Raw genomic sequence first — 21,148 nt, 5'->3', positions numbered from 1 at the left:
CTGTTTCCCTTTTCTGCCATAGTTATATTAACTTTAATTTACAAGTTCAATGCTTCATGTCTCATATTTATTCTTTGCCTTTTTAGCTTCCAGCAGTTTAAACTCTTCAGTTTCTTTGTCAAATGCTATAAAGTGCACACGGAAATGACCTATCCTTCAAGTCACTTCAGCTTGATCGTTTAATTTTTGTATAAAATGATTACTATTGCTTGGTGTATCTCTGTCGCTTCTACAATAAAGGTTGAATCCTTTTCTTTAAGCTAACTTGGTGTGGAACAAATCTCCCTTAACTTAATTTTTATTGTTTTCAGTTTCCTTGTCATACTCCACTTCCTCGATAAGTTACTTATAATATGTCCATCACTTCAATTTCTATTCAATTAATTTTACTTATTTGTTCTCTTTTGTTGCAGCTTGGTTGTTTGATTTTCTTAATCTGGAATGATAATATATTTTAGCAGATAACCATTTTTAAAGTTTTGAGGCTCTTACTACATCAAACTTTGCATCTTTCATATTTCATCAAATATATTTATACTGAAATTTTCAGTGATAAGTTTCTTCCATAATGATCAGTGATGGATTTGTTTTGAACAGAGAAAAAATCTGGAGAAAAACTGAATTAACTATGGGAAAGTTAGGGAGGAACCAAGGAAGGGCACTACAGACGGTCGTGGAAAGAAATTCTCTCGGATGAAGATGGATCAGAACTGAGTTTGTACAAAGGTGTGACGAGGACCACAAAAGTTCACTTTAATTAAATATAAGAAATTTACACAAAGTTATGTCTGTTGTACGAGACACATGCTAAAGTTTAGACTACCTTAGAGGAAAAATTTGATAGATACATTAGATACATTTTCTAAATAAATAACAAGAAAATCTATTATCAGCTTCCATTTATTCTTGATCATCTGTGTAGGTTTATCCTTATTCATTTCTTTAATTCTTCTGCTCTTGTATAGGTTATGCCTTAAATTGCTTTAGCAATTTTAGCTCTTATATGTCTATCATCAACTTAATGAAGATGAAAACTCAAATATATATATATATCCATGTTTTGGAATGACCTGTGTCAACTCAAGGCTATTTATAATTAAGTTTGAGTAACATCTCACATAATGATTAGTGATACTTTTGCTATTGTTTAAGAATTACCAAGATTAAGATGTCTAAGATTTTTTTTCCCTTGAAATGATATGCATTTAACTCAACATTAAACTTTAGAAATAGTTTCGAAATGGCATATAATTACACGTGATTTGATAAGTTCAATTTATGTATGTGATTTTTCTAAAAAATTATATTCATTAATAAGGAGCACATGCGCGAAGCGCGCACCCAGAAACTAGTATGAGCCTGTTTGGATTGGCTTATAAGTTGCTTATAAGTTCGTTTTTAAATTTTTTTAAGTGTTTGGGCCAAAATTTAAAGTCATTTTCATTTCTATGTTTAAAATAAGCTCAAAAATAAAAATTTGACTTACTTATCTAAATATTATAAATATACTTTGTTCTCAAAAAAAATAACTTAATTTATTTATTTTTTTTATATAAACATAATTTTATAGAATAAGCCATAGCTCTATATTTAAATATAGGGGTTGAAACTCATAATAGACGGTTAGCATATTTGGTAAAGAAGATATTGATAAAATGTATTTCTATTAAAATGACTGAAATATTCTTAAAATTATTTATAAAAATATACTCCCTCTATTTCAATTTATGTGAACCTATTTTCCTTTTTACTCTGTGCCAAAATGAATGACCTCTTTCCTAATTTGGAAAGAAATTCACTTTATGAATGATTTACAGCCATACAAATTTTTAAGGCTTATTTTGAACCACAAGTTTCAAAAGTCTTCCCTCTTTCTTAAATGTCGTGCCTAAATAAATGGGTTCATATAAATTGAAACGGAGGGAGTATTCTTTTTAAAGCATTTGTTGCATAAAAAGGACGAATGACAGAAATAGAGTATGGAGATAATTAAAAGTTATGTTTGAGGAAGAGTATTCTGGAGATTACAAAAGATATTAGGAATAAAATCGTAAAATGTTATGATTAAATTAAAAGTGTTTATAAGCTTTAAATTAAACTCCTAAATTCTCATTTTATTTTTCTTTTAAACGAGAAATACATATATGATTCTAACAATAATGAATTTTTTATTAGATAGAATAAAAGTTACTATCACAAGTCACATCGCGATACTGAAGTGTTTCTTATGCGAGACAATTATTGTTTGTCACCTTTATTTTCTTAAGCGATAATTTTTAATAAAACTCATATGCCCTCGCGCTTTTTTACATTTTTTTTTCAAACCTAACAATCACGCCCCTATCTTCTCTCCACCCAATGATCAATGCACATTTAGTGTGTCGAGTACAAGAGGGACATCTGGAACTAGAAGAATTAAAGTTACTCATACGTCAAGTCGTGACACTAATGTATTTCTTATCTGAGATAACTGTTGTTTGTCGCCTTTTCCGATTGATTGTTTTAAACCTACCAATTACGCCCCGTGTTCTCTCCACCCAATGATCAACACATATTCAATGCGTCGAACACAAGAGCGACAGCTGGATCTAGAAGAATAAAAGTTACTCACGCATCAACTCGTGACACTAACGTGTTATCTATATGAGATATGATTGCTTGTCGCCTTTTCTCATTGATTGTATCTTTTGTAGTAAAATCTGTAAAACTCCAGGTGCCCTTTTTTGTCATATAATATAAGCCTATGATTTTCTATCAGTTACATCTCGCTTTTCTGCCACGTGAGTGAATGTATATCTAGAGCAGCGAATACAACCTAATCACTTTATCACATTCAGATAATATATTATATATTAATTGTTATACTGTACGACCAATTATTTATCCTACAGTGTACCTGTTTTCACTTTTAGGATAGAAAACGTTACCCTATCTGTTCCAATATAGCGTATGCGGAATAGTAAAGAACTAGAAAGTAAGGACACGATCATTTTTATGTGAAAACCACCCGGCTCAAAGGGTGAAAAAACCACGACCTACACCTCTATAGGATTTTTCCCAAAACTCCACTACAACTGTGAGCCTATGCAAATTCAAGTTACAAATTGTGTAACCTAGGAACTAACTCTAATTCATATCTCACTAATCTCCCTAAAACAATGAGTCCACTTCAAGTTATCTCAACTTGAAGTTGAATTTGAATTTGACCAACATTTACACCTATTGATTTTGCTTCTATGAAAGTTGATAAAGGTACAACTCGATAAACAATTCTGATACATGAATCTAGACTTAAGAACTGTAAAACTTAAGCTCTATTAAACAGTTCTTCAATCTTCTTCTTCGTATCAGGCCGCACTTCAATAATTAGAACACTCAATATTGCATTGACTGTGTTTGCTCGATTTCTATTTTCTCTCTTTGTGAGTGCTTAAAGCTTCTTCATGGGAGGACTTAGATATATATAGCACTAGGTTTGCTTCAAGTTGGCTGAACTCAATCCCTACATGGTAAGACCCATTATGAGAGTTATGGTTTGAGTGGACTTGAGATTCTTCCGTTCACGCGGCTTCAATGTTCTTATAGGAGTCTGAAGTATATCTATGATTATGGCAAGAAATCCTGCAACTTCCAAGCCAAGTCTTTACCATAAATCACAAATCCTACTCGATGGGACTCGAGCCGGGACATGTTCTTGGACCTGGTTCACGTACCTGGTTAATTCAAATATGAATCGTCTCAGTGTATGAGATGGAACGTGTCCATAGACTTGTTACAATCGCCCTTGTCTCGCATCTCCTGGTTCTGAGCTTTACCTTGCACCTGTCTCTGTTTCATTCGTATCTTGCAGCCAGTTCATTCCCTCTATCTGCATCTGTCTCTTGGATAGAACATGTCTACAGACCTGATTCATCCACCTTGTTCGGTCACTTTATCCATCATTCAGCTTTGTTTAGTTCATCTGTCTCTAAACCTGGTTTACTTGCCTTGTTCATTTATTTTGTCAACCATCAAAACACAGGCATGCTTATGCCAACATTAATCAACCTAAGGTTATGCTTATGGACCAAACTAATTAATCAAGTTCGTTATATGAATGTTCTATAGTCATTTCATTTTATTTTGGCTATTCTATTACTCGATAATTAGGGATTATTTAAGACTTTAAATGTTCTCTAAATTTTCCACTTATCCTTATACATATTTTTAACTACTTATGATTAATAACATAATCTCAACTTTACTCTCTTTGTTCTAACCTCTCTTAGTTTTTCTTTGAAACTAAATCCCTCTCTATATATACACTACAAGAATGTATAGAAATGATAACAAAAAATTTAATATTTGGCAACAACTTAGTTTTATTGTTGGCAAATGAACTATTTTGTTGTCAAACAATTTAATTTTGTTGCCATATTATTGATTATTGTTGCAAAAAGTACTTTTGGCAACAAAAAATAAAAGTTGTTTCACGTCGTTGCAATAACAGCCATTGGAAAAGTTTATGCAACAATTTTTTTTTTTGCCAAAAGTACTTTTTGCAACAATAATCAATCTATGGCAACAAAAAACAATTTGTTGCCCAATATCTTTTTTCTTGTAGTGATAAAGCAATCATAAACAAGTCTCATATGACATGATGTAGGTAGTAACATAACACGTATGTTTATTTCTCTCTTAATAAGAGCTTTCAACCATCTACTTCGACTACTTCTCCCAACAATATTCACTTTCATCAATTCATCTTCGCAACAATCCGTAATCCAATTTGTCTTCATCATCCATTCACTTTTAATTTATTTCTTTAATATCCAAAATTTATGGTGTTTGTTTGGTTCCCAAAGTTTTAACACTTGAATGATACACTGACATTTCAATAACTCAAGCCTTTTTAGTTGTCAGATAAGAGTATTAGTAGCTTATTTTTGGCCTGAACAAAAATCTTGTTTGTTGTAGGAACAGAACTATAAATTGAGACTTGACCAGCATGGATTTAAATGCCTCACCACAGCCAGAAGATGACGATGAGATTTTTGGACAGCAATTAGAACATGCACTACAAGAGCCTGTTATATTACATAGTGATAAGCGTGCAAATTATGTTACAAGTGCTGCAGAGATTTCACGTCGCGTATGTCTGTATTTCGACAGCTCGTTATATCAACTATTTAGCTATACTACTACTTGAACTTGCTCCTTTATTGGGGGTTTGTTCTATATGGAGTAAAATATTTTCCGTGAGAAATGTGTTCTTCGAGATTAAATAAATTGTGTTCTTCGAGATTAAATAAATTTCTTACTTATTTTCTCATGTTCGATTAGTTAGTAGAAAACATTTTTCAGAAAATATCCACCCAATCCCCACCCACCAAACATCCACCACACACCTCTAGCCCAACCCCCACACCAAAATATAGCCACTTAAATTTTCCATATTTTATAAATTTTTATAAAAGTAAAAAAAAAAAAAAAAAATCGGTTTGGGGGGGGGGGGGGGGGTGGTATAAAAAATCTCAAAAATAAATAAATAAATAAATTTTTTTGGAGGGCGGTGGGGGTTTGCAGGGGTGGATGGCGTAAAATAAACTTTTTCAAAACTATTTAAAAAAAAAAAAAAAACTGTTTGGAGGATGCTTAGAGGGGGAGGGGGGGTTGAGTTCGAGGGAGGGAAGGAGACAATTAATATGAATTGTTACTTGTGCGACTTGTTTTTCCTATTTATATTAGGGAAATTATTTTTCTCATTTAAAAAAAAAAAAATTCTAAAGAAAATGTTTTTCAAAATTTTGACCAACCAAACATGAGAAAATTGAAAAATATTTTGCTCCATACTGAACACACCATTGATATTTCTTTTTTACTTGTTGTTGTGTGTGTATGGGAGTGTTGAATTTCCTTCAAAGCGTCTCTTATTTCTCTCCTTCCAAATATTCCAGATGATACATTGAGGGATCATCTTCTAAATGCTTCTGATGGACTTATCAACTCTGAAACTGTTCCATATGACAAAATTTTCCTTCAAACTTCTTGGTAATGCCCCACTTAGTCCAGGAAAGAAGTGCTAAACAAAACCCATAGACTTCTAGCCACTGTATTCTAGCCACTGTACAATGCAGAAACAAATGATGTACATTCTTACAATCATTTTCATACATGTGGCATCGGTTAAACAGATTAAGGCCATCTTGTTAGAATTGCACCCAGTACTACCAACGGGTAAAACCGGCCACTTTGTGCCAAGATATGTTGCTCGAACTCTCCAAAATTGATGCCCCACCCTATCGGATCCTTATAAAATGTACTACTTTGGAGGATCGAAACGCACCCGTCACCAAAAAAGAGTCCGAGTAACATAGGAGCCTAAGTCTTCAAGGCAAGTTTTTTTTTTTTTTTTTTTTTTTTTTTTTAAATAAGGAAGAAGGAGTGCAAAGGCAAGCTTTTCTTTAAGATTGCTAGTTTTATACATATTTCAAACAGATGAACAGTTTCTTGAGAAAACATTCTTTCCCTTTTTCCGCAAACCCAAGTGTTGAGTTTTCTACAATGATTGGTTGCCTGAAGCAGATGAAGCCTTACTGGTGGTGATAAAACTACCTTGGTACACTAGTTCAGAATTCATGTTAATCTGAACTGTTATATGTTGGCTCAAAATCCTTGGATGGGGCCTTAGGCATAGCATGCTTGAAGAATGCAGATCTTAGTTGAAAATAGCATTTGGCCATGAAAATTCCAAATGGAAAACACCTAAAACTCTGTTTTCACTTTCAGTACATTCAAACAACCAAATATTCTTTCCAAAAATTATAACCAAACACAACTCCATCTTCAACTCCAACTTCAAAATTCCAAATAAATTGAAAAATATTTGGTTTTCATGGCCAAACACCCCCCCCCCCCCCAAAACCTCTTTTTTTCTTTTTTTTCTTTTTCCTTTTCCCATTTTAGCTTGATCAGTGCCTTTAATAAGCAATGGAAGGGAAATAAGTGGAAGTTGCTAGGTTGTTCAACGATTATCATCCGATTAATATGGGTAAACTCAAAGATTATTGCTGGTAATCTGGTTATCTCCAAGTTAGCTATCTATTTTTGGTGCCACACTTTGTACCTCCTCTTACCAATCTCGTCTCAGTCAAAAGGGGGAGAAAGTAAAAGAAATAGAACTCGCCTCTTTGTTCTTGTGAATTTTATTATTGTTGAGACTTCATTTTCTTTTTAATTTATATTTTTCTAGATTCCCATCTCTTACCTGTCAAAAATTTGTTTTCTAGTTTGCATGCCCTCTTTCTAAATGTTGTTTGTTTTAGGAGCAGGAGGAAAGGATTCAAAGAATTAAAAGACAACGTCCGTATGATAAAGACCAATGCAGATTTGAGATCTTTCGTACAAAGAAACAAAGGCTTCCACGTTAATTTCCTCCAGGTTATTGTTTTTCCCTGTGTGCTAGTTGTATAAGACTGCTATGCTTGTGTGACACACACACACGCTCTCTCTATTGTGCTTATCTCTTTTTCTCTCGTGTGTATGAATTGTTGAAGTGGCAATAGATTCCCTTCCTCCGTATAGTTCATCTTTATTTTTGTTCTTGTCATCTTAGTGTAACTCTAGGTCGTTACATAACTTTATCGTGTCTTCTTTGACTATTATTTTAACACAGTTCCCTTGCTTCTCTCCTTTTCCTCGCCTTTCTTCTCTTAGTTCGATTTCATCATTATATTTTGGATTGCTTATGTAGGTTGGTTGGATTGTCCTATATTTGGATGGAAGATAGGTTGCATTATTCCTTCAAATGTTCCACTGGGTGAAACTTTCAACAACTGTGTTCTTCCCGGCAAAAGATGCTCGTTTAGGAAAGTCCTCCACCAACAGGAGTTTTAGGGAGAAAGCGAGTGTGTTAACTCGAATTTGTCCTCGTTCATCCACTTGACGTGGATTTATCTTCAAAATGTTTGATTTCTTACGTAGTGATGATCCGCTCCCTCTCGTTTATTCCTTTACAACACTTTCTTGTTCTTTGGATTTTCAATGACGTAATATTTAATAATAAAAAAGTTTGATTCCTAGATGTTATCATAAGGCGAATTTTAAAGTTGTTTGTGCTTTTCTTGTTTCTTGTTGGTAGTGCTTTTATTCTTGTATATATCTTGTAGATTCGAATTTTGACTTAGACAACAAGTCGAATCAGTTAACAAGCTGCTGCTTATTAATAATGATCTTAGAGATGTTTTGTATCACTGTCTTGGAGATGTTTTATGTCAAAGCCGAGGCTTATATTATGTTTTATTTTGCCACTTAGTATGAGAGAATCATTTGGTGCCTTGTCAATTTGTCCTCTTAATTCATTTGGCTTACTTTGATTATCATTAGATGCCTTGTTAATTCGACCTCTTAATCCATTTGTGTAACCTTACCGAGGATCCGCTAAATTACAACCGACTCATTCACATGTTAATTTCGCCTTGGTATGGTGATTGATCTCTCACAAATACAAGTCGATACTATTCATTGTCGATTCAGAGGAAAGCGAGGCACCCGGTGCATGTAAAGGTTGAGGTACGGTAATAAAGTCATGGAGGAATAGGTGGTGGGGAGTAGCTTTTTCTCTTTCGATTATGGTTGTTGTCCTGATTTTTACTCTCAATGTGTATTAGATTCAATGCAGAGGCCATGATTCTATACCTAACAATGAGTCTGTAAATTTATTTGTCTATTGAGGTAATTTTATATATGTTAGTTGCATTTTTAGTTGAATTCCGTACCTGAGAATGAGCTTGCATTACTTAAAATAGTGAAATTTTGTTTATTTACCTTTATCTATCCATGATAAGATCTACGATGTTACAGATTTACTATCATATGTTACAATCTTACGATGTTACAGATTTACTATCATATGTTACACTTGGTGCAATTATTAGTGCGTGTTGTTTGTCAATCAAAGTGGAAAGCCCAGTTGATCACTAGTTTGTTTGTCATCTTCTAGGAATAGAAAGAGAAAAAGCTATTTTGAGAATGGTAGGGTAGATGTTATGTTATTGTTTATATTATACTATGAATGTACTCTGCTCTTATCAAAGAAAGAATGCACTCCATTGTTTCAAAGGGAACCTTCGCGTAACGGTAAAAGTTGTCGTTGTGTTACTAGGTGGTCATATGTTCAGACCATGAAAATAGCTCTTGCAGAAAGGCAATGTAACAGTAGATCAGTAGACCGAATATAGTCACCTCTCTGGACCACGAACAGTGGAAACTTCGCACACTAGGGATATGCTCTCTTATTAACAGGAAAGGGAACATTGTTGGATCCTGCATCTCCTATTTAGATTATTCCAATTAACTTAAGATGTCATGGGGAGACTTGACACAAGGGTAAAAGTTGTGGTCCGTCCTTCCTTGGAACCCACACATTATGGGAACTTAGTGCGCTAAGACTATCCTATCTTATTAATAGGGAAAGGAACATTGCTTGCTCGCATCTCCTTCTTGGGTTGTCCCAATTCACATAAGATAACACGGCTTACCTTCCCCTTCGCTTCTCCTCCCGGAAACCCCGTAAAACAGATGGTTCAGTTGCACCAAGAATCACCTGATTTTTGGGAAGGAAAACAAAGCATTATGAACTTGAACATCCTTTTAAAGGGTTTTTTATTTGATGCGAGAAGTTGGTAAAAATCAGATTCATGACCGTATTTTTCCTTGTCACAAAAAAAGTACTATATTTTCTCAAGAGTATATGGAATGTCTTTGGTTAACCTCTAGTTAGGTTTTCTTAGTATATGACTCAGCATTGATGAGAAGAATGTTGTCATATGATTTTTATTCTATTTAAGGCTTTAATCAAATCAAGGCTTACTTTTTCACATCCTCACTGAATGCTATATGCTATTGAAAGGAATTTGATAATTTATGGCTTGTATCAGGTTTCACAATTTCTTGCCCGCCTAAAACATGCATATATATTCTGTGCATTGCACACATGGGCATAATCACACTGGGTTTATGATCGTTCATTATCTTTTGAGAACGCTGCCGATATCTGTCACTCAAGTCAGTAATTTTACGATACTACATCCTTCTTGCTTCAAATTTATCCACATATATCTGAGTATGAATAATCAGAGTATTATTATGCAGGTACTTAAAAAAAATTCTGATGCTCGTCCTCCTGGGATCTATAAGCCAGACTATATTGATGCCCAATATGCCTTCTATCATGAGAAAAAACCTGAAATAGTTGTTTATCCTCCAACACCGAAGTGGAAAAGATCTTCTGAGTTTGATTTGAATGGAGATATTGTTATATCCCGTATTTTAAACATTGGGATATTCTAAAGCTAATCGCGACAAGTTAAGGACAAGACAATTTTGGAATACGAAGTAGAGACTTTTAACCTCCGATTTGTTTTAATGTTTATAAATTTTAATTGGTATGGAATTGAAGGGATTAGGGATTAATTAACCATGATTAGATTATTAAGTGGGATTAAAAATTTAATTACTTCATTAATTGGCCATAAGTGGTGTAGGCCCCACCCGTGACATGGCCAAGTGTACTGGCTCACACTTTGGGTGGGCCATAATGCGGTCCAAATGGCGGACATCCTATATATAGTAATTTCATGACTCATCCTTCAACTAGCTACTCATTTATTCATCTTGCAAACTTGGAAAAATTAAGAGAGAGAGAGAAAGCTGCTCGCGATCGCCGAGATTGAGCTTGTGCATTGTTGATCAAAAAAATATTTTCTCCAACAATTCAACTCCTTAGAATGTATAATAACGTGAATTGAGAGGGGCAACAAGAACAAGTATAAATTCAAGGCACGTTGGAGCCAAGTTGAAAAGCCAAGTATTAAAGGTAAGGTTTAATCTTCTTTTGCATGTATTAAGGGTGGTTTGAGCATGTTGTAATGTGTAGCTATGTATAAAAATTGTGTATGTTGATGTTGGAAAGCTGTCCAAGCCGTGTAGGGGCTGTTTTAGGAGAAAATGGTGAATTGATTTTACTTGGTACCTTGGTTGTTGTTGTTATGGATTTTATGATGAGAATGAAGGTTTAATGGTTCAAGTTGGAGTTGTAAACTCAGTGTTGTAGAAGCTAATATGATGTTAATATAGTTTCTGCATTTATAATGATGTTGTTAACGTGTTGTTATTGGTATAGTTCATGAAATCGAAGAAAAGAATGTGTTGTTGTTGTTGTTCTTGTTGAGTTTGGAAGATCATGCGTTGTATATATGTTGGTTGGCTGTCCTGGAATATTGTGATGTTAAAGATTTCCTCGATCTTGTTTGAATGGTCTACCTTTGTTAGCACTTGAACATATGATCATTGATTAATGGCTTGATTATATGGTTGGTTTGAATGTAAGGGAAATGTCGTCAATTATTTAGAAAGGAGTTACTAACGTTAGAATACGTTTTGAATTCCCTCGTAGCCTAACCGTAGTTCTTGATGTCTTAATATAGGTTGAGATACTATTAAGCGGCATATATTCACAAGTAAACACTAAAGGTATGTAAAGCCTTGATCCTTTCTTTCTTTTGGCATGTTTCTAGATGTAAGTATGATATGATATATTTCGGGGTAACTATTCATAAGTTTCATGTTTATTATTCTTATTCACTTCTTGATGTTAGAATTTTAACGTAGTCGAGCTATTGCTCTCGATCCTTTTATATGATTAGATAGTAAATGATGCAGAAAGAGTTCCTATTCTTAAATATAATGAATAACGTCCTTAACTTTCATAAGCTATCTTGTATTGGTTTAATACATGACTATGACCCAGAGACTTTTTCTTAATAAAGTTACGTAATGACATTTAGAGAAAACTTAAGTGGCTATCATCCCGATTCTCGAGCTAAAAAAGTATTATTTATCTAGTCTCAAAAAGATGATTTATATGCATATGATTACTCTTAACTGGGGTTGTGAAATTCGTTATTACATCTTTCACCGAAACAAAAAGAGGGCCGATTATATATATATATTTACTCCATTTTTTGATGGAAATGACTGTTACGGAATATCTTGTGAAGATAAGTTATGATACGGAACTTATGCCGTGTTTGAAGGTTTATCTTGACGTTAGTGTTGCACGGGTTGGTGACCATGTTCATCGAGTCCTATAATGGGCCGGATATATATACATGACATTAATGATTTGTGTTTCAAGATGGAAAAAGCATTTTGAGCAAAATTAACTTGTTTCACATTAGGCATTTTTTTGCAAAATGCTATATCTTGTATTTCATGCTTTATATAGCAAACATATTTCTTGACCCTCCTGTATCGGGGGGGGGGGTGGGAAAAGGTTTCATGCCGCAGTGGGCTGATCATTCTTACTTTGGTGATCCGTTTCAAGATTTGAAGATGATAGTGCTCCGAAAAATCCCGGAGCCTGAATTTTGCACAAGAGTCATTTTCGTTGTATATAAAATCGTTCGGGGTACATGGTGATTCTATGTTGTTGATACTCTTAGAGGGAAAATATTCTAATTCCGCGTATAGTTGCTGCTTATGAGTATATTGACTTATGTTTTGGAGATGAAAGATCTTTCTAAACTTTCCATCCAGCTAGATATATATGTTTTGGGATGCGTATGAGTGGCGAGATTTTTGCACGTATATAGTTGGGGGATCAACCCAATGATAGCCTTTCTTATGTGTGATATTATCTATCGAAAGTCTTGTATCTCCTCGGGGGAAGTTGCTATGATATGTCCATATATCCATGCTTTTTGAGACGACATCTTGCCTTTTATATATAAGCTCTTTATTATGCTAGTTGTGGGCCGATTATAGTTAACTGTAGTCTTTGTAAAATTCATGGCAAAAGATTAATCATATATGCGATGATGATGATGGCGATGGAAGGCAAGCTCCTTTGCTAATGTGTTTATAAAGAGAACTTTCCCTTTGATATTGTTGGCACTTTATTCACGGTGAAGTGTTTGGTTATTCCTTCTGAAAGGAAAGTTTAAGAAAAAGCTTAAAAAGCGTGTTCAATTTGATTGAGCGAACGGTAGCTGTACCAATCATATGGCACTCAACATTAGAATGAGAAACCCATCACTTTCGCGACTTCTACGGTGAGGAAGTAGTGAAACTTGGAGCAATATTAAGCTTGATTATGAAAATCACCAATTCATGACCTTCCCAAGCATTTTGCCAACGGAGCCAAATGAGAAACTCTTAGAGGAACGACCTTGCAATACTTGGGATGCTAGGATTCTTTTTAAAGACATGATCGGCCATTAAGCATCATGCTTGTCAAGGCTAGATTACTTGAGCCACCTTATGTGAATCTACTTCCGTCAACCATAAGACATCTTCCTTGTCTAGTCGTTTGTCTTTATTCTTGGTTCGATGAAATTTGAACCAGCAAATGTCAGTGAGGAATTCTTTTCCTTGGACGCGGCGTCAACTATGCCTCAATTCCAAAGTAGTTTTAGTTAAGGATATGAATCCTCTATATAATGTGCTCTATTCGGCCCAGTTTCATTTCAATTCTGGAATGATAATCAAAAAAATGATCGCTTGTGCTCCTTTATCTATCCATTCCCACCGACCAGCCTTTTTGGTTCATAATTCTATTTCCTTATTATATGATGTTAAAGATTTCCTAGGATTTTTGTTTCTTGACCAATGTGGATACCTTTGTTTTCGTCATACTTTTTTTAATTCTTGCATTTTTCTTTTCAAACCTGTTCTAAAAAACAATTTTCTTGAGCCGATCAGGCTATTGGAAATAGGTTCTATACCTCACAAAGGTAGGAGTAAGGTCTGCGTACACCCTGTTGGAATTAATGCATTCACAAGGATACTATCCTTGACTTTTATGTTTTCTAGGAGTTCTTTATTATTTCAAGAATATCATTTAGTCTTTCAATATTATCTCTTAGTTTTTCAAGAAATCTTTTAGGAGTTTGTGATACGTATCTAGTTATTGATGTGTAAGACTTTTGAATTGGTTTTCTCGAGTAGTATAAATAGAGATGTAATTGATGATTGTAATCATCTCAAGTGGCCTTAAGTAGCCTAATACAACTTGAGCATTCTCTAAGAAAAATATTCTCTTCCTAGTCTTTCCTACAAATTGGTATCAAGAGCAGTTTTCGTTCTTAATCTGGGGTTAGATGAAGAAAAAAAATTATGGCATCTAAAACAAATGAAGGTGTTGATTATTTAGTTGTTCTTACTCCATTTTTTGATGGAAATGACTTTGAATACTGGAAGATAAGAATGATAACTTATCTGAAAGCTGAAGGTTTGTGGACTATTATTGCAAATGGCTATGAAGAGGGAAGACGATGGTGAACTTTAGTAGCAGAGAAAAAATCTTGAGGCTAAGCGTCGTCAAGATGCAAAAGTTTGAGCAAAATTCAAATGGAGTCTCAAGAGCATTTTTTTTTTTTTGCAAAAAATGCTACTTGTGAGGAATAAAATTGAAGAAAGAGTCTTTGGAAGTCTGCGGTGTATGGTGACGAAAAGGTACGCACTATCAATCTTCAAACTCTTAGAAGAGAGTTTCATAATTTGAAGATGATAGAATCGAAAAAATAGATGAATAAAAGAGTCATGAATATTGTTAATGAAATGAGAAATCATGGTGATGAAATTTCTTATCAACAAGTTGTGGAAAAGATTCTAATTAGTGTCATAGAAAATTATGAGTATATTGTTGCTATCACTGAGGAGGCGAAAGATCTTTCTAAGCTTTCCATCAAAGAGCTAGTTGGTTCGTTTCGTGCACACGAGAAGCGGAGATTTTTTCGTGAGGATCAACCCAAAGAGACGGTTTTCCAGTCCAGAACCAATGAGAATTCTCAAAATTTCTCAAAGAATCAACAAAAAAAGAAGTACAATCCAAAAAAGAAGCAGGATCGTGATGGCTCTACTAAGAAGGTTGAAGAAAAGTAGTGAAAAGTACTAGTATTTTTTGTAAAATTTGCAAAAAAACTAATCATAAAGCAGAAAAATGTTGGCACAAAGGCAAGCCCCAATGTAACTTCTGTAAAAAGTTTGGCCATATTGAGAAGGATTGCAGGCACAAGCAACGGGAGCAAACAAATTTCTGTGAAGGAAAGGAGGAAGAAAAGGCAGCAAAAAGCAATGAATGGTATGTTGATAGCGGTTGTACCAATCATATGACTGAAGATGAAAAGGCTTTCCTCTCAATTAATCGCAGCATCACTTCTAAAGTGAGAATGGGGAATGGAGCCTTAGTTGATGCAAAAGGTAAAGGTACCATTTTCGATCAACAGAAAAGGGAGCGGTAAGCAAATTCATGATGTTCTTTATGTTCCTGACCTAGAAGAAAATTTTCTTAGTGTTGGTCAGCTCATGGAAAATGGTTATTCTCTTGTGTTTAGAGATAATTATTGTAGAATTTATAATAAAATTGAGCCAAATCAAGTCATTGTTGAAGCAAAGATGATAAAAAGAAACTCTTCTTTACAACTTCATTACAATGCATTCAAAAATGAAGTTGTAGATGATTCATGTCTTTGGCACAAAAGTTTTTGTCAGTTGAATTTTCATGGTTTGAAGCTTCTCAAGCAAAAAGACATGGTGCAAGGCCTTCCTGAGATACATACTGAGGTGGATCCATGTGAAAGTTGTATTATGGGAAAGCAACATTGAAAGTCTTTTCCAAAAGGGAAGTCTTGGAGAGCAGGTGTAATTTTGGAACTAATCCATACAGACATTTATGGACCAATGAAGACTCCATCTTTGGGAAGCCAAAGGTACTTTCTAATTTTTATTGATGATTTTTCAAGAATGACTAGGGTTTATTTCTCAAAAGAAAAGTCGAAACATTTGCTACGTTCAAGAGATTTAAAGCCTTTGTTGAGAAGCAAAAAGCAAAGATCAAAACCATTCGCGAGAGATAGAGAGGTGAATATACCATTCGCAGAATTTGAAGATAGCAAAAAGAGGCATTGAGAATATACAAGTCGAGAATTTGAAGAATATTGCAAAAATGAAGGCATGAATGAGAAGCCAAAAATTTTTTAGAAGCGGGGTACATCCTCAATAACAAAATGGGTACACCGAAAGGATGAAAGTCATTTTAAAACTGTTTGTTGAAATGCTAAAAAGAACAAAATTGAATGAAAAAGTCAAAAATGATTTCTTGTTAATGAGAAAGGGCTTCTCGATGTCAAAACTAACAAAATAGTAGAGATGTCATTTTTGCCTGAAAAAATAGCATGGAATTGGAAAGATAAAAAGGTGAATACTATCATTTCTTTAGATGGAGTCAAGAGGATGAGGAAGAGGAAGATCCTCAAGGGGGAGAAATCTAGAAGATAAAGCTCCGACAGAATGGTGACATTGAAGGACAAGATGCAATTTCTTGATGTTTGGAAGAAAGCCATGGTAGAAGTTCGGATGATTGAGAATGAAACCCAAAGAAAGAGAAGTTGTAAGTCATTTTATCAAACTCAATTAGAAATTCAAAAGCACAAAACAAGGTTGGATATTTGTTATTTCTGCTTTCTCATATGAGACAATTAGAAAAAAAGAACAAAATGATGTTATGAAAACTTCAAAAATGTATATTTTTTTGTTATAGTGATGTGGCAAAAGGCTTTATGGAAGCAAGCGCCAAGAGCCGGTACAATGAAATCGATGTCAAAATTAACAAACTTGTTGTTAGTAGAGATGTCATTTTTTATTTTGAAAAATGATCGAAGATGGAATTGGAAAATAAAAAGGTAGAGAATACTTCTATCATTTCTTTTAGATGTGAATTTTTATTTCTCAAAAGAAGTGTATAAAAGTCAAAAATTTAAAATGATGGAAGAGGACGAAAGAAGGAAAAGATGATGCTAATAGCTCACTTTATAGGAGCTTGAGAAATCTTACTTCAACAAGACACGACATTATGCTAGTTTAAGATAAAGAACCAAGCCAAGTGCCGTCTAAGAGAAACAAGAATGTTATGGAGCAACATCTATCAAAAGATGACACTTACTTTTATGCTTTCTTATTTGGTTTTGTCAAAAAAGCAAAGTGTTGTTGCTGAGCCGTAGAATATTATATTTGGCTTAGGAGAATTCTTGAAGATATTGGTGAAAAACATCTTTTTGTTTGGAAGAAAGACATGGTAGAAGAGCATATTTTCTAGTGACGATTGAAGAAAAATAATAGTTGCATTATTGGGAGCTTATGGATGCTACATTGGAGTTGTCAAGCAAAATGCATTAAAAGAAAGATGATTAATGTTTTTCTAGAGTCCTTTATTGCATTTCAAGAATATCCATTTAGTCTAATAATGGATTTACAAAATCAAACTCTAATCAAGACTTTTGAAGTAGAAATTAAAAAGAGCACAAAACAAGGCTAAGGACTTGCATTCTCTAAGATTCTTTCACACAAGACCTCACTTGTGGGACTACACTGGGTATGTTGTTGTTGTTTTTATTGTTTCTTGACCGATAAAGAATTTCTCATATAAATCTAGAGAACTCTATGTTTTTCTATATTTCTTGTTTGCATTTGAGTGTTTGTGCCTCCATCGACAGCCTATTTCATCGCCTTTGGTCCTTCACCAGTTAGAGAAAGATGCGCCCAAGAAGAAATCTAGTTTTTCTTAAAAGCTTGACATAGATGCTAAACAGTGCTACAAGAGATCTAACTTTGCTTAGACTTAGAGCTAGCATAATGTTTGCCAGCTTGATAAAGAGTGTTTGCATGAAAAACTAGAAAAATACACATGCTAATGGTGTCATATTAGCTGACCTTCTAGAAAGATAAACCAGGTTCGTCCTCCCTTTTCTCTAATCTTTTGCTGGGAAAAAGATGGTCAACTATATCTTTTTGATTCTCAATCTGATTCACCTCTTATTGTTTGCAAGTTGAGATTCCGAAAAACAAACTTGACTGAGAGAGCTAGAGAGCGAGTGAGGGAGGTTGGCATGGTGGTGTAGTAAACAAGGTGTGGGTAGGGCAAAGAGAGGGAAGAAGGGTAGTGCATGGAGAGAGAGAGAGAATGGGGGTTGTGAGGACTATATTGAAGTGAAAGGAGGGGTCTTTTGTATCATGTTATTCTTTATGAAGAATGGCTAGTTATGAGTTGATGTGGTTTAAGCTACTACTCCATGCCAGTAACCTGATTTTTCTTTCCCTTTGGTCTGTCCAAAAAAATATGATCTCCTTCATTAAATGAGAAGTCTATCCCATCATTCAAACTAATAAAAACGTGTATTATTTCAAACTGGATTTGACATCTTACCAACGAACTGTTCCACTTCTTCACATTCCGAACAACTGTCTAGAAAACTCAATTTAATAATCTATTCAAATGGTGCAGGTCAGACTATAGGAGTATAAATTCAGCATGATAACATAGTCAGGGTTATAGCTGCTTGTGATTACATCTTTATACCAACATGTTATGGTTTTGGTGTCTATACTTTCGCAGTGCATTAAGGTTTATTTATTCGACAGACCTTTTAGAATTTCCTCATAACTCATTTTCTCCCTTCTCAGGACAATCGTGAAGCACAAGTAGTAATGTCAATTGAAGACATTTTGGGAGATCCAATCCCAAAAGATCAGCAAAAGTATCTATGATAGTCCTGTTATCAAGCACTGAAAATGACCCCAGGGGTAGGAATTTTGCAGTTGGCTCATTTGGTGTCTGTACATAATTTTTTTGCATGGGAATTTTATTTATGAAGACTTATTGTATTGTTTATGCACGTTACTTTTTATTTTCTGATCTTGCTGTGGACTCACTTTCTATTGTGCAGTTGTGGATTTTGTAGACTACCTACTGCAAAATATGGATGTGTCTGCTATTTCTATTCTAACTCATAAATCCTTTTGTTGTATTTGCTTTTCAGGGTAGAGGCCCAGAATTTCCTGGCTTACATCCAGTCTCTCTTGACAGGTTTGGTTCCAATCCTTAGTCAGGGAACTGTGACTTTGTTATACTTTTTTGGTATAAACTGGTGTAACCTTAGGTCTAGTAGTTCACACTTAACCACGCATACAATAAGCTGAAAAGAACAAGGATGTTCTCACACTTTGTCTCCCAACCATGAAATTGTCCCTTGGCCGTATTTTACTTGTATTTCTGCAAATGTTGCAACTAAGCTTTATTTGGATTCTCCTCATAATATTTTATATTCTCTTAGCCCACATTTTATAGTTGTTTTTAGTTAGATCTGATCCTGAAAATAAAGTAACTAACTCCTATCAGATAGAGGGTTTTTGGTGGTTCATGAACTTCCAAGTTTTTAATGACTTTCAAATGATCGGACTGAAAGACTTCTTGATTCTAGTGACCTGCCAAATAAGCAGAAAAAGACATCTTCTTATTCTGGTATCAATTACCTTAGTTGGCTGGATCTGTGGCTCATTGAAGGGCCTGGCTCCATAGCGGGGGTTATCTTTAAAGAACCCTTCGACCTTCAAGGAAGGTTTTAAATCTCCAGAGGCCATTTTCTTTCAACCTTTTTCCCATTCTTTACATGGGTGACCAACATTGAGCCGAACAAGTTCCTGATGCCTCTCGGCAACTGGTGTCGTGCGGCAGTATGCCTATCTTGTCTGTGCAGTAAACACGATTCGAACTTTGAAGGTTACACATGGCGGAATGAGTATTCTCTAGCTATATTATGCTTGCGTAGCATGAATTAGCTTGTTTTGTTGCTTTGTTCTGCTGATATATCTTTTTATTCTGCATGATAGCTTGTCCATAAGTGCTCTGAGTAGTTAATGTGTCTTTTAGATCCCTTATACAAATTTTACTCACGGATAAAAACCTTATTGTATCTTCATACTTGAACCTCATATGGACTCAAACATGGATATTAATATATTCTCTGAGAAAACAAATGTTAATTTATTGAACTTGCTAGCTTCCTTACAAACCATGGTAGCATCCAACACAAAGCAAGGATGGTGAAAACCCAGAAATTAAGATTCATCCAAGGTAATCTTTGTCATGATGTGCAGGGACAACTTGCAATTCTTAAGGCAGCGTTACTACTATGCCACATGGAAGGCTGATGGGACACGGTATATGATGCTGATCACAATGGATGGTTGTTTCTTAATTGATAGATATTTCAACTTCCGAAGGGCTCAGATGAGATTTCCATGCAGACACACTAACGAAGTAAGCTAATATTCAGTCAGCTATCAGGATGTTCTGATCTTTTCTTTTTCCCTTTTATGTCTCACTGCTGGAAAGTATCTGTATATATGATTTATCTATGAAATTCTCATATTTTCTCCCAGAGTTTAGCCGAGAAGACCCACCACTTCACTTTACTTGATGGAGAGATGGTAATTGATACTTTGCCTAACACACAGAAGAAGCAAAAGAGATACCTAATTTATGATATGATGGCCCATAACCATGTGTCTGTCATTGAGGTAGGATTCTTCAATGGGGAAAATTTTTCCTTTTCTTCTTGAAAAATTAATGTTATTTATACACTTAGGAGTCTTTTGGTTCTTTGTATTAATGGGAATTATCCCGTTATCAAATTCTGCAGTGATCTTCGTGCTTAGTTGTCAGTTTCCTGATTTTGTTTATGATATAATATCTGCATTAGTGATGTGGTAAATTCATAAAAAATATCAATGAGGAATAATAATATTAACATTATGTCCTTTGTGCTGTTTATGAATGCAACTATTACCATTTCAACATATATATATATATATATATATATATATATATATATATATATATATATATATATATATATATATATATATATATATATATATATATATATATATTAGCAGTATCTACACTGACAACAAATGTACCTTTAAAGCTATTTTTTGTTTATACAACCATCTCCTACGTATATGTATATTCATCGTTGTGTTTATGTGCAGTTAGCAAGTAGTTTAATTTTCTTCGAAGTCTGTTTCGTGGCAGAAGTGTAAGAGTTCTTTGTGTGATTATTTTTTCTTTGATCTGTGTCTGAAGTCAATTTAAGCTTTGTAAATTTTCGTCTAATATTTGACTTTTTTGTCCCAGAGATTGTTTTTACTTCTTCAATCTGTTGTCTGACATTGTCAGTGCTGAGGTGAACTAGAGTTCCTAATCTATAGCCTTACCATTTGGTGCCAATAGGTCTTTGGGATGCAGCTTAGAAAACAGAAGATGTCTGTT

General features: G+C 34.4%; 1 pseudogene; it reads left to right on the top strand.

Moving 5' to 3' along the window:
* The first annotated feature begins 4,987 nt into the window (after positions 1–4,987).
* Positions 4,988–21,148, top strand: part of LOC132057897 (uncharacterized) — a 19,509-nt pseudogene continuing 3,348 nt past the window's right edge.

Source organism: Lycium ferocissimum, chromosome 5 (genome assembly GCF_029784015.1).
Source record: "Lycium ferocissimum isolate CSIRO_LF1 chromosome 5, AGI_CSIRO_Lferr_CH_V1, whole genome shotgun sequence".
Classification (NCBI taxonomy): domain Eukaryota; kingdom Viridiplantae; phylum Streptophyta; class Magnoliopsida; order Solanales; family Solanaceae; genus Lycium; species Lycium ferocissimum.
This window is presented reverse-complemented; position numbering and strand designations above follow the sequence as displayed.